General features: G+C 37.1%; 1 protein-coding gene across 10 annotated transcripts in view; it reads right to left on the bottom strand.

Moving 5' to 3' along the window:
* Positions 1-1,783, bottom strand: part of LOC131689131 (uncharacterized) — a 194,167-nt gene extending 192,384 nt beyond the window's left edge. For 4 of the 10 annotated variants that reach the window (XM_058974002.1, XM_058974012.1, XM_058973993.1 and 1 more), the window contains exon 1: positions 1,149-1,783. The gene's annotated coding sequence lies outside the window, so the exon portion shown is untranslated. Of the gene's footprint in view, positions 1-967; positions 1,099-1,148 lie in introns of those variants that run through there. The other 6 variants (XM_058974029.1, XM_058974045.1, XM_058974056.1 and 3 more) reach the window with 5 other exon arrangements.
* Positions 1,784-12,676: the final 10,893 nt, after the last annotated feature.

Raw genomic sequence — 12,676 nt, 5'->3', positions numbered from 1 at the left:
AAATATCGCACCCGCCGCCAATCTTTGATGATTAATGTCCGCTTTAAGGGGCATTCGGTTCGTTCGCATTGTGCCCGCTAAGACCTAAATTTTCAAAACATTTAACATTACTAAATCATTCCAAGTGTTGAAAATCCTTCGACTGATAATTCCGTCTGAAAATTGTGTAGAAAGTTGATTTATCTGAAGGAGACGCATGGTTGTTTACTATTTCCATTCCAGAAACGACACAAATCCGGAACTCAAACAAAACAAACCCCAATTACTTTGAACTACGATCCATCCATTTCCCGCTGTAGAATTTCAAGCTAATCGAAGGAACGCCTTACCCCCAACTCCAACTCCAACGTACATATATCCAACTTCTACTAAAACTAAAAATGTGCTTGCTCCCGAATTCGTTTTTTTTTCTTTCTCCTATCTTCTGTGTGCCGTTGTTGTGTTGCTATTGCTACACTGCTTCTGTGTTTGGCAGCTGCCTGCTGGGATCTCGTTCACTCTCACGCCAGCCATGCTCCATGCTGGTTTGCTCTACACACTCTACGGCGGTGGTACGTACCATCATGGCATACTGTGTGCGAGCTGCGATACATTCGCAGTGCCCCCGTATGAGATTATTGATTGCAGTTTTTGCCCGTGGCCATGCTTTAGTGTAAGAATTTTTTTTTTTTTTGGCTCCCTTTCGATTCTTCCCCATCGCCGTCGTCGTCGTCACCGCCGTTGTCATCCACCCACGTGTTTGCGAGCGATGGCGTTGGCGCTACACAACAAATGTCACACAGCAGCCAGTACGTTTGGTTTCGACCATGGTTCGAGAAAACGACGATGGACCCCATCACCCATCACCCACCAACCTCGTCGATCACTCGTCCAACATTCTTGGCTACGTAAACGCCCCTGCAAGTAGACTGTGAAGGACTCTAACGTCAGGCTGCAAAACAACAAAAAAACCGAACTGCACTCTTACTCTAGCGCTCTCCCTGTCTAGCTCTCCGTACGCTCAACGAATGCACTTTCCGCGCTCACTTTGTACACCGTTTTTTTCTTTCTTCTCGTATGTACAGGCAACTGCATCCTTCACAAGCTCTCCAACATTCGAAACTGACCACTTTTTCCTTGCTCGGCTAAAACGCTCACGAACCACTTACACTCAAGAGCTGGGAAATTTTCCTTTTTGGAACATTTTGCTCCGGCAACTATCCGCCAACCACTTGATCATCTCATGGCGCGGCCCACTTGAATTGATTCTTTGCTTCGTTGCTTTTTTTCTTTCTTTACTTTTTCTTTTCTCCGCCGCCACCGACGATCCCAAAAACGCTCGCTTACTGCGATCACACACAAAAAAAATCGGGAACTCAGCGTGGTGAAAATTCCACCTGACACACAAAGTATGTTCTTTTCTTAGACAGACAGCCTGTGTTGTGTTGTCCCCGCAGTCCGGTATCCACCAGTACAAAATAGTAGGTTACAAGCGCTGCTCGCACCAACACTAACACTAACACACACATACACGACGGACACTGACGTTCGAAGTCTCGAATCGAAAACCGACGAGGCGGATTGCAGCAGCAGCCGTAATTATCTGTTAATCAAACTATGGTCCTTCAACTGGAACTGGATACACTACTAATTAGGCCTACTTCGATTGCAAGCGGAAAAAGAAAATAGATAGCAACGCGACGACGACGACCGACCGATTGAGCGACAAACGGTAGACAAAACGACAGTGACCACGGGACGGGATGACTGCTCATCACCAGTGCTCGAACACTTCTAGAGACGACAGACGGACGGAATCCCATTTCTCGCAGCATCCCAGAGCCGAAGTCGAAGCCGAACAGGATGATTGTTTTTTTTTTTTGTTTTTCGTTCCCCAAAGAGAGTCAAGTGCGTGGTCTGTCTCGCTCTGTTTCGATCCACTCACGGGTGTTTGGGAGAAAAGTGGGAAAATGTGAGAACATGAGCGTATGGGAGGAAAATCATGGATCAGAAACATGAATAATATTTGGTTATGTTTCACAATCGGAATCTGGTTGACCTTTAGAAATGATTGGGAATCTTTGTTATGCACTGGCGTTTTGTGGAATTTTAATTCAATGCTTTAATTTAAATTGTGAAAAAGACAATTTATGGATGGAATTTACTCTCAATAATAGGTTATCCAGAGTCTAAATATTTTACGTAGAACTGTATACATTTATTGTAATCAATCAGTAAACTGTTCAGACATAAGTAAATACTTCTTCAACTTGCTTGAAATGAATCTTGACTAAATAGCTACCCACAAGCCAATCCGTGGTACTTATAGGAGTGTCACTGAGTCGGGGCCTTCCGCTAAGTAAGTACTCCATCAATACTTCTTTTCTAATATCCCAAATTACGGTAAAGATAGTCGTGGTCCTAAATGGTGGCTTTCAGGTCAAGTTCTCGCTTGGACTGGGACAAGTGTTATTCCAAAACATTGTTCCTCATGTAGTCTGTGTCGGAATGAGAGTCAACAGTAGACTAGTTCAATTTTTGATTTTTAGCTCCACCAGGCTTTTCTGATACCTTTCATGGTCCTTAGTAATTGTGCAAATTTTGGTACCCATTGGTTGTGTCTACGGACCCTCCAAAAATTTCAGAGTTTATATGGAAGTTTGTATGGAAAATCGGTTAACATTGAAAAAAAATTCCTAAAAAATCACCTTATCAATCAATTAATCAGAACACTATATATTTCAAAAGGTAATCTTCTACTGAACACATTCGTGGAACATTAAAAGTTAATGAAAATTCGCTGAGAAAAGTTATTAACTAAAGAAGCAGCATGACTTCAAAACAAGTGGATTTTATTAATAATCATAGCAACCCTGTTTGAATCTAGTCAACAGTCTACAACAATGTACGAAGTATACTGTGCTTGCGTATTGCGCAAAATAGTACATCAGTAACCGGAATCTAAAAACTTTACAATTTGAAAAACTGGGAAATTCTAGGAGTTGGAATTTGGGAACCGCGGAATCGGAAAATAAGAGAATCGAAATTCGAAAATCTGGGATTTTTTTAATCCAAATAGCTTGGAATCCAGGGAATTTGATACCTGGAAATCTGGGTTTCTGGTAATCTGAAAATTTGGTAACCTGAGAATTAGGGAGCCTCAATAATAATTGTTATAAACAAGGAGGATACGAATCTGAAAAACTGGAGCTTTGGGACTCTAGGATACTGAGGATCGATATTTTTTGCAATAAATTAAACCTGAAAATTTTTCAATAGGTAGATCTGAAAATTTGAAAATTAGGAAACTTAGGAATCATGGAATCTGAACATTAAAAAATCTGGGTTCTCTCAGCTGAGAATGCTAGAATCTGGGAACCTAGGAATCTAAGGAACGGAATTTCTAGGAGTATTTGAATGGGTCAGAAAATTTTTAAATCAAAGAATATTGCAATTCGGGCACACGTAAAAAATTGTTCCCAAAATCTTGAACAAAATGCCGCGAATTTTGGAACAATCGCGCTTTTACGTTACGTAAACAGGACCATGAACAAAAATCATGAGTTTTATAATAATTTTCATCTTCCCTTCAGTAATGCCTACATAATTCTTTTATTAGTGAAGATATTTGTTTTTCTGTTGTGAACTGTGTCATGGTTTTCGAAATGCCATCACCGAATCAATTTTCTGCTCGTGGACTAGTTCACAACTTTAGGAACATTATTCATAAAACCGAAGGTTGACTCGAGATTTTATTCATAGATTTAGGAATACACTCAAGTTTTTCTTACGCGGTTTTTTTTTGCGCGGTATTTTTTTACGTGGTTTTTTTACGCGGATTTTGAAATTTACGCGGTTTTCATTTACGCGGTTTTTGAAATTTACGCGGTTTTAATTTAAGCGGATTTTGGAATTTACGCGGTATCCATCAACGAGGTTCCCTTTATCGCGGATTCTTAAATTTAAGTGGTCTTCAATTACGCGGATTTTGAAATTTACGCGGTTTTTATTTAAACGAATTTTGAAATTTTAGCGGTTTTCATTTACGCGGTTTTCATTTACGCGGCCTGTATCCCCTGCGTAAAAAAACCTGAGTGTATTATTTATAGTCCAACTATACGAGGTTAATTGATTCGTGGTTTATTGCATCTTTATCTGCTTTTCGTGGTTGTAAGTTAGTTCACAAAATCAAAACATATTTTCTCGTGGACTATTTCACGACACTCGGAATATTATTCATGATGTCTTTCATTCATCGTGAACCAATTTATTAGTAACAATTCGATATCTGTGCTCGTGAAATAGTTCACAAAATCACGAAATAACTCAGCCATTCGTGGACCAGCTCATGATTCCTACTATAATATCCACGACTGACCATTCGTGATCGTGAAGTGTGCGAGCAGAAGACAAAAGAAAACTATTAAGACCTCGAACATCATTATTCTTTTGATAAGGTCAATGTTTAAATTAAAGGTGCAATGATTAAATTAAAAAAATTGCCTATTTTGTATGGAAAAGGTAAAAAACCTGTTTTAATCCACCTAGAGGTGCAATTGTGCCTTTCTCATTTCTCCAAACTATGATTTAATAGCTGGTTCGTACAATATAACATTACGGAAATATCTTTCATTCTTATTACACTTGGTAAGTATATATAAGAGCACCTTTTTGCATTCATCGCGGTATCGGTTTGAATCGGAGTTTTCTATGTGATCGCACTTCACAACCCGTAACTCCGGAGCCGGAAGTCGGATGCAGATGGAATTTAATATCAGTTTCCGGGGACGCAACACCTTTAATTTGAGACTAAGTTGATCAAATCGGTCTAGCTATTTTCGAGAAACCAATATAACCGTTATTCTGAATTTGGATGCTTCCGGATCCGTCGATGGTGGACAGGGTGGCCAAAGAGACTTTGAATGACTGTTGGTGACCTAGATCTACAAATTCAACAGTTCTGTTTACATTTTGGAAAAAACTTCACCTTTTTACATTCATCGCAGAATTCGTTAGAATCGGGATTTGCTGCGTGATCGTACGTATCACTCTGTAATTCAGGAACCAGAACTCGGATCCACATAAAATTCAACAGCAGCTGATCGACCTTTCATTTAAAATCAAGTTTGTCAAAATCGGATCAGAAAATTCCGAGAAACCGATGTGGACAAATCAACAAATTTTGTTTTGTAACCATACTCTTCAACTCGTAATCCGGAACAAGATGTCGGTTGAAAATGAAATTCAATAGCAACCTATGGGAATATTATATCTTTTATTTTAATCTTAGTTTGTAAAAATCGGTTCAGCCATCTCCGAGAAACCGATGTGGACATTTTGTTAATAAATCCGCACATACACACACATACATACATACATACATACACACATACATACACACAGATATTTTGCGATCTCGGCAAACTCGACTAATGTTATATGAGACTCCGTCGGTTAGAAAATCGGTTTTTGAAGCAATTGCATAACCTTTCTATATGAGAAAGGCAAAAGAATAATATTTAATTAGCTTAATAAGCATGAGTTCAATGTTATCTTCATGTGATTATAATTTGGAAAGGTTGGTGGAATGGGTTTGAACGTGTAGGGAATGGGGGGTTAGTAGAGTGGGAGTGGAGGATGCGTCAGAAATCCTTCATCTTATTTCGGTATACGGGATGGATGAAGGAAATGCGGGCGTGAGGGTGGTCAAAGAGGAGGGGAGTGATGAAGGATGGAGGTGTAAGGGCAAGACGGGGGGGGGGGGGGGGGGGGGGCAGCGACGCAATACTCAACTGCATATTTTGCCTTCCATTTGAGACTTGGTTTGAGAAAATCGGTTCAGTCATCACCGAAGAACCGATTTGACTTTAATTGTGGAATATGCCCGGAATTCCGGACTTCCGGAATCGTCGATAGTGGACAATATATTCAAAGAATGTTTGATTGGCAATCAGTGATCTAGATCTGCGATTAGAAGTTATTTGGTGACCATTTCAATAGTTTTTAGCCTCTGAGGTATTACGATTGTACCGATTTATATGGGAAATTCCAGTGTATCCTTACTAACACCCCTGTAACTCCGGAAGCAAGAGTCAGAACCGAATGAAATTCAGCAGCAGTCAATGGCATTACTGTATCTTTCATTTGAAATCAAGTTTGTAAAAATCGGTAGAGAATTCGTTGGGGAATGGGTGTGATATTAGCTTAGGAACTTGGCGGGTTCCCCGGGGGCGTCATGAACCGTCATAGGTGGCCAATGTGGTCAAAGCTACTTTGATTGATCATTAGTGATCCAGACCCGCAAACTAGAGTAATGTTACATCAATTTTAATATGTTTTACATCATTTGAACATCATGGTGGTACCAGTTTATTATGGGAATTTGCTGTGTGACCGCACTCTTCAACCCGTAACTCCGGAACCAGAAGTCGGATCAACTAAAAATTCAATAGCAGCTTATGGGAGCGTTATACCTTTCAGATGAAACTAAAAATCGGTTCAGCCATCTCTGAGAAAATTGTGTGAGTTTAAATGACACACACACATACACACACACACATACACACACACACATACACACACAGACATTTGCCGATCTCGACGAACTGAATCGAATGGTGTATGACACTCGGCCCTCCGGGCCTCGGTTAAAAAGTCGATTTTTACAGTGATTGCATAGCCTTTCTTTATATGAGAAAGGCAAAAACATGCTGAAGTAAGCATACCTTATTCATAGGGTTCTAGAGTGCCACAGGCCAAACCTTCTGTGTCGTGTTTTGGTTCGCACCTTTCTTTCTTATACGTTGTTGAAGCTTTTGTAAAAAATGTAAAAATCTTCAATAATTTTGAAACGAATGAATATTTTTACATACAGTCTTCAGCAATATTATGTTGCTTTAATATCTCCACATTTGTCTGGAACTTAGTTTGTACGAAAAGTCACAATGGAAAAAGTTATATTTAAAAAACTAGATTTAAGGGGGTTGCCGTAGAAAACGCCTTATAAATCGATAACCTTTAGCCGTACAAGCTCAAGTTCTTCAACAGAATTCTTCACTACGAGCATTTCCAAAACTTTGTCGAAGACGCCAACTTTCTACCTCGTCAGCATAAGTTTTTTTTAGTTCGATCATAGTAAGCCATGCCTAATTTCAATTTTTATCAGATTGTGGGGAATATTCAGATGAACAATTCCTCCAAAGACACCCTGTGAATATATTCAGTGGTTTGGGAATTAAGTTTACTTTTTTGTCGTTTCCGACCACTGTGCATGCGTATATTTGGCGTGAATTAGTTTTTTGAAAACACAAATCGTCGCTGTTGTGCTATCTTATGACAAGCGCCATTTAGCACATTTTGAGAAAAACGATTTTTAAAGTTTGAGATTAAATGGTAAAAACAATTCAAAGAAGACAATTAATGCTTCAATCTATTCTGTATTAAACGCTCAAATATCACGAAGTTCGGTTGACTATGTTGCGAGTTTTCACTATAAATTTAAACAAAAGTCGCACTCACACGTGTCGTAGGCGTGTATTGATGGCAAAATTTGTATGGCGTGTCATAATTGTGCATGGAAAATTTTCCATAGAAAAAAAGCATCAATTATTAACTTTTATTAAAATCTTCGGCTTTTTTCGGCCTAGAAACAATCGATGAGATGCATTTTGAAGGAAATTGAGCAAGCAATCTAGAAAAAATAGTAATTTTAAATTACAGTGTTGCCAAACATGAAACATGCCAATTTAAAAGTAAAACTGCATATTTCTTGCAATACATGTATTTTTATTTTAAAAATTATTATGCCATTGTGTTCCTCAGATATTTCTACATATAAAAACATCTAAAACTTCTACATTACTTAAGCGAATCCGCGAAAGATACAGTGATTTAAAGCAAAAAACTGACAATTTCTCATCACTTTTTTCGCTATACCTCAGTAACCAAGCAAAATTTCAAAATTCTGAAAACGCCATTTTGTAGAGCATTTTCAGATTAGTAATGTTGTATATCTAACTCAGTTTACCACAAAATGGCGTTTGTCATAAGATAGCACAACAGCGACGAAATAGTGCCATGAGTACGAGGTTGGTTATCCCTAATTTTTGGAAATAATTAACGATTTTCGTGAATGTTTTGCTCATGAATTTATGAACTGATTTTTTTCCGCGTATCTGGTAATTTTTGAGTTTTGGATTCAGAAAAAAATTGTTATTTGGATATCTGAGACTCTGTAAATTCGAAAATCTTGAGATCTAAGAATATAAGAATCTTGGAATAAAAAAAAAATCAGACTCCCGAAGTATAAGATCTGGGGATTTTCAAATCTCGGTGTTTGGGAATCTTAGAATATGTGAATCTGAAAATCTAGGTTTCTAGAAAATTTGAACTCTAGCATTTCGAGAATCAGAAAACCTGAACACCTTTGGGAGTTAAATTAAGGAAATCTGGGAATTTGGAAAACTGATTATCTGGGAAACTGGCATTCTGGAAATTAGAGAATCTTGGAATCCGCAAATCTCGGAATCCGGGATCTCGGATCTTTCAACATCTAAAAATTTTGGAATGTGAGAATCCAAAAACACAGCAAACTTGGTTAACAGAAATCGGACATTAAAATCTAGCGGAGTTGGAAAACTGAATAGTTAATAATCTGAGATTCTGAGAATGGAAAAAACCGAATGTCTTCAAATCGAAGAATATGGAAATCTGCAAATATGGGAATGCCGGAATCCGAAAATGTGGAAGTTTTGCAATTTGGAAATGTGACAATTTTTCGAACTAAAATTTCGAAAATTGTGACACCTGAAACTATTAAAATTCGGGACCTTGGGAATGTTGGAATCAACGAAGCTACAAAATTTCTATATAAACTTGGTAGCCTGAATCTTGTAAGTTGGAAATTTCAGAATTTGTATATCTGCAAATCAGAGAATTTCAAAATCCGGGATGCCTATAACGTATTTAAAACATTTTTCTTGGCATCCAACGGGGAAAAGAGATCGGTATGGTGAGCTAAACGAAATTATGTGCAAAAAACTGCAACTGGGGTTGCACGAACTGTAGACGTAGGACCATACTACTTTGTGTAAAATATTTAGTATCTTAGTACATTTAGAGTAATAATAAATCAAATATACAGGGTGTTTGGGTCATGGTTAAGAACCTCTCGGGGGGTGATAGACTGTCATATTTGGAGAAAAAAATGTTCTACGCATACCATACCATACTCAACGAGTTATTGAACTTTTTGTGTAAAAAACTTATTTGTCTTAAAATACCTCTAACTTTAAAAGTATACTTTGTATTTTAAATATTTCAGTTCCATTCAAAAGGTGAGAAAATTTCCTATTCAATGGTGTTTTCATATCTTTTAGTTAATTAGTTTTAATTACTTTTTAGCTGTAAAGTAGTTAAAAGTTAGCGTTTTTGAGGAGGTTTTTGCTAATTTTCTCGAAATAATGAAGTATGATTATAGCAATATCCATTATCCAAAAGTTGGGTTTTAGGACGATTCATAATTTGTTCTTGGACGACATATTCCTATCTCTTCTCATTTCTTTGTAATTTCATTACTATAGTTTTCCTGTAACCGACTTGCAAGTGCTTAAAAGGCTCTAATTTGAAAAATATGCTTTATATCGTTATTTACAAGATTTTATTGGAAAGCTGAGAAAATTTCCTATCAGTGTATGTACAAATATCTTTTAGTTAAGTGTACTAAATGATTTTTTTCTAACGAAATAACTCAAAATTTGTGTTTTTTGGAGTTTTTTAATTACTCTAATTATTAATCAACAAAATTTATCGTAACTATTGTTCATTTGATGCCCCTTAATGTTCTCTATAACTTTCTATTTGACACTTTGTCTATATCTCTTTTCATTTTGCTGCTATTTAATAGTTAACACAGCATGAGCTCGCCACAAATGTAGTGGGTTCGAAATCGTTATTTTTGCATATGAAACGATGTGATAAAAACGATTTTGCGTCGAAATCAAAAGAGATAATTGAATGGAGTCAAAGAAAGAACTGTAGGACTTGCTGAGATGTATTATTTCCATGATAATAATGGTGATGTTTATTATTTACTATTTTAAGAAAATTGACGAAAATGCTAATAATAGCACTAACTTTAAACTAATTTACTTTTAAAAGAATACTAAATTCACTTAACTGAAAGGTATTAATACATTTTTCACTGTAAAATTTTCCTGGCTTTCGAATAAAAAGAAAAAAGTACAATAAGTGCCATAATTTTTCAATTAGAGCTGGTACTAGTGAAAATGAGATAAAAATATCCAAGTTGAATAACCCAAACCCGTGAAAATAAGAAAAGGTAAGTGTATCATGTCAAAGAACGAATTAAGCAGCTCATCAAGACTAACAATCTGAATTATTAAAATGATGAGGTTAACTATTAGGATTTTCAAGAAATGAACGAAAAATCGTTTAAAATTGTTTAATTTTCAATAAATTACTTTGAAAAGGCTACTTAAACTCATTAGCTGAAACTTGTGAGGGCATCACTCAATACGAAATTTTCTCACCTTTTGAATGGAACTAAAACATTTAAAATACAAATTATACTTTTAAAGTTAGAGGTATTTTAAGACAAATAAGTTTTTACATAAAAAGTTCAATAACTCTGTAACGGTTAAGATTTGATGTTATGTGTAGAACAATTTTTTTCTCCAAATATGGCAGTCTATCACCCCCCGAGAGATTTTTAACCATGAACCAAACACCCTGTATAACGAAACTATAAATATTGTACAAGAATCGAAAACAATTTTATAAAGGGCGAACACGAAATTATTGCGACACCGAAAATGTCATGCCAATTTTCTTATAATGTTTAAAATCAAACCAAAATTTTAGGGTAGTTTTATACATATATTTACTTCAAAAATCAAAAGAAAAGTTAATCGATGGAGCCTTGAGCGTAAAATTAAACGCATTTTCGCTTGATGCCCTCCATCAAAGTCTTTACAGTGTCATCCGGTACCAGTTTCTCAGTTTTTTTTTTCCATTTTCTTAACATGTCCTTCTCGTCTTTGACTGTATTCTTGCTCTTCCGAAGTTCCCGCTTCATCATTGCCCAGTACTGCTCCACCGGGCGCAGTTCCGGACAGTTTGGCGGATTCATGTCCTTTGGAACAAAATGGACAGAATTAGCCTTATACCACTCCAAGACACTTTTAAAATAGTGGCATGATGCCAAATCTGGCCAAAATAGCGGAGCTTCGTCGTGCTGCTGCAAGAACGGCAAAAGGCGCTTCTCGAGGCACTCAGATTTGTAGATCTCGCCATTTACTGTGCCCTTTGTCACGGAAGGCTCACTCCTCAGTCCGCAAGAGCAGATGGCCTGCCAAATGAAATATTTGGAGGCGAACTTCGACATTTTCTTCTTCTTAAATTTATCGTCCACATAGAACTTGCTCTTGCCGGTGAAAAACTCCAAACCCGGAATTTGCTTAAAATCGGCTTTTATATACGTTTCGTCGTTCTGTACCTTGTATGTATGTGGTCCAGCTCTCCTCTTTGCATTCTGGACGTAGCTCTGCGACATGCCGATCTTTTTAGCCAAATCATTAATCATCCGCTTCACCTTTCCCTCCGTCTTTTTGTTCTCCGATCCCGGTTTTCTTCCAGCTCCTTTGCCGTGGTCCAACGTCAACCGCTCCTGGAACCGCTTCAACACTCTGGAGACGGTTGAATGGTGAATGTTCAACATTTTTCCCAACGGCCGGTGCGACAGGTCAGGAAATTCCAGGTGTTTGGAAAGAATTTGTTCTCTCGACTCGTGTTGGTTCACCTCCATTTTCGTTGAATCGGAAAACACGACTTCGAGTTTGACAGCATGTAAACAATACACATCAATGAGAAAGTGTGCAAAATTTGGTTGATTTTTACCCAATGGTAAAAAAGTTATGCCCTGTTGAATGTGTCGCAATAATTTCGTTTTCGCCCTTTATATTGACTTAGATGCATTTTTGGAACGGTTTTTCGAGTGTCAGTGTATTTATTCATAAATAAGCTTTATAGCATGTACCTATTAGCAGAATCAAAATAGGATAGGCTGAATGGAAATGAATCTCGTGAAGTGGAAATGAATCAATGAATTCCATATTAAATTTGCAAAAGGGCGAATAAGATTTGTAAAAAAACTTTTATTTTGATGGTTTCTCTTAATTTACTATAATTTCAAAGCACAAAACAATTGAAATTACTTCTAAGAAGGGTAAATATTTCCATTAACGCATATTTTTCATGAAATTCCACCCTGCAGCAGACTAATGAGCGAAACAAGTTTGTTTACAAAAAACACTTTCGCCCTTTTGACGAATTAATATTGAATTGATCGAACGTAAATAATAAACATTCGTTGTGCTTTCCATCGATCCGCGTAAACTTTTTGCTAAGAAAGTTCTCGTCTTTGCGCAACGAATGCACATATTGCTATCATGCAGTTTACGCATGCAACCGCTAACAAACAGGGATGCCATATTGAAATCTGGCAATCTATAAAATATGCCGATAAAATTTTTTGCGAAATTTACAACATGGAAATCTAGAAATTAGGGAATATTGAGGTCTGGACTTTAAAAAACTGGATTTTTAAAAGTGGAGTTTTATCTACCTGGAAGCTAAATATTTATGATTGTTGGAATCTGGAAATTCAGGAATCTGTGCA

Source organism: Topomyia yanbarensis, chromosome 1 (genome assembly GCF_030247195.1).
Source record: "Topomyia yanbarensis strain Yona2022 chromosome 1, ASM3024719v1, whole genome shotgun sequence".
In the NCBI taxonomy this organism is placed as follows: Eukaryota; Metazoa; Arthropoda; class Insecta; order Diptera; family Culicidae; genus Topomyia; species Topomyia yanbarensis.
This window is presented reverse-complemented; position numbering and strand designations above follow the sequence as displayed.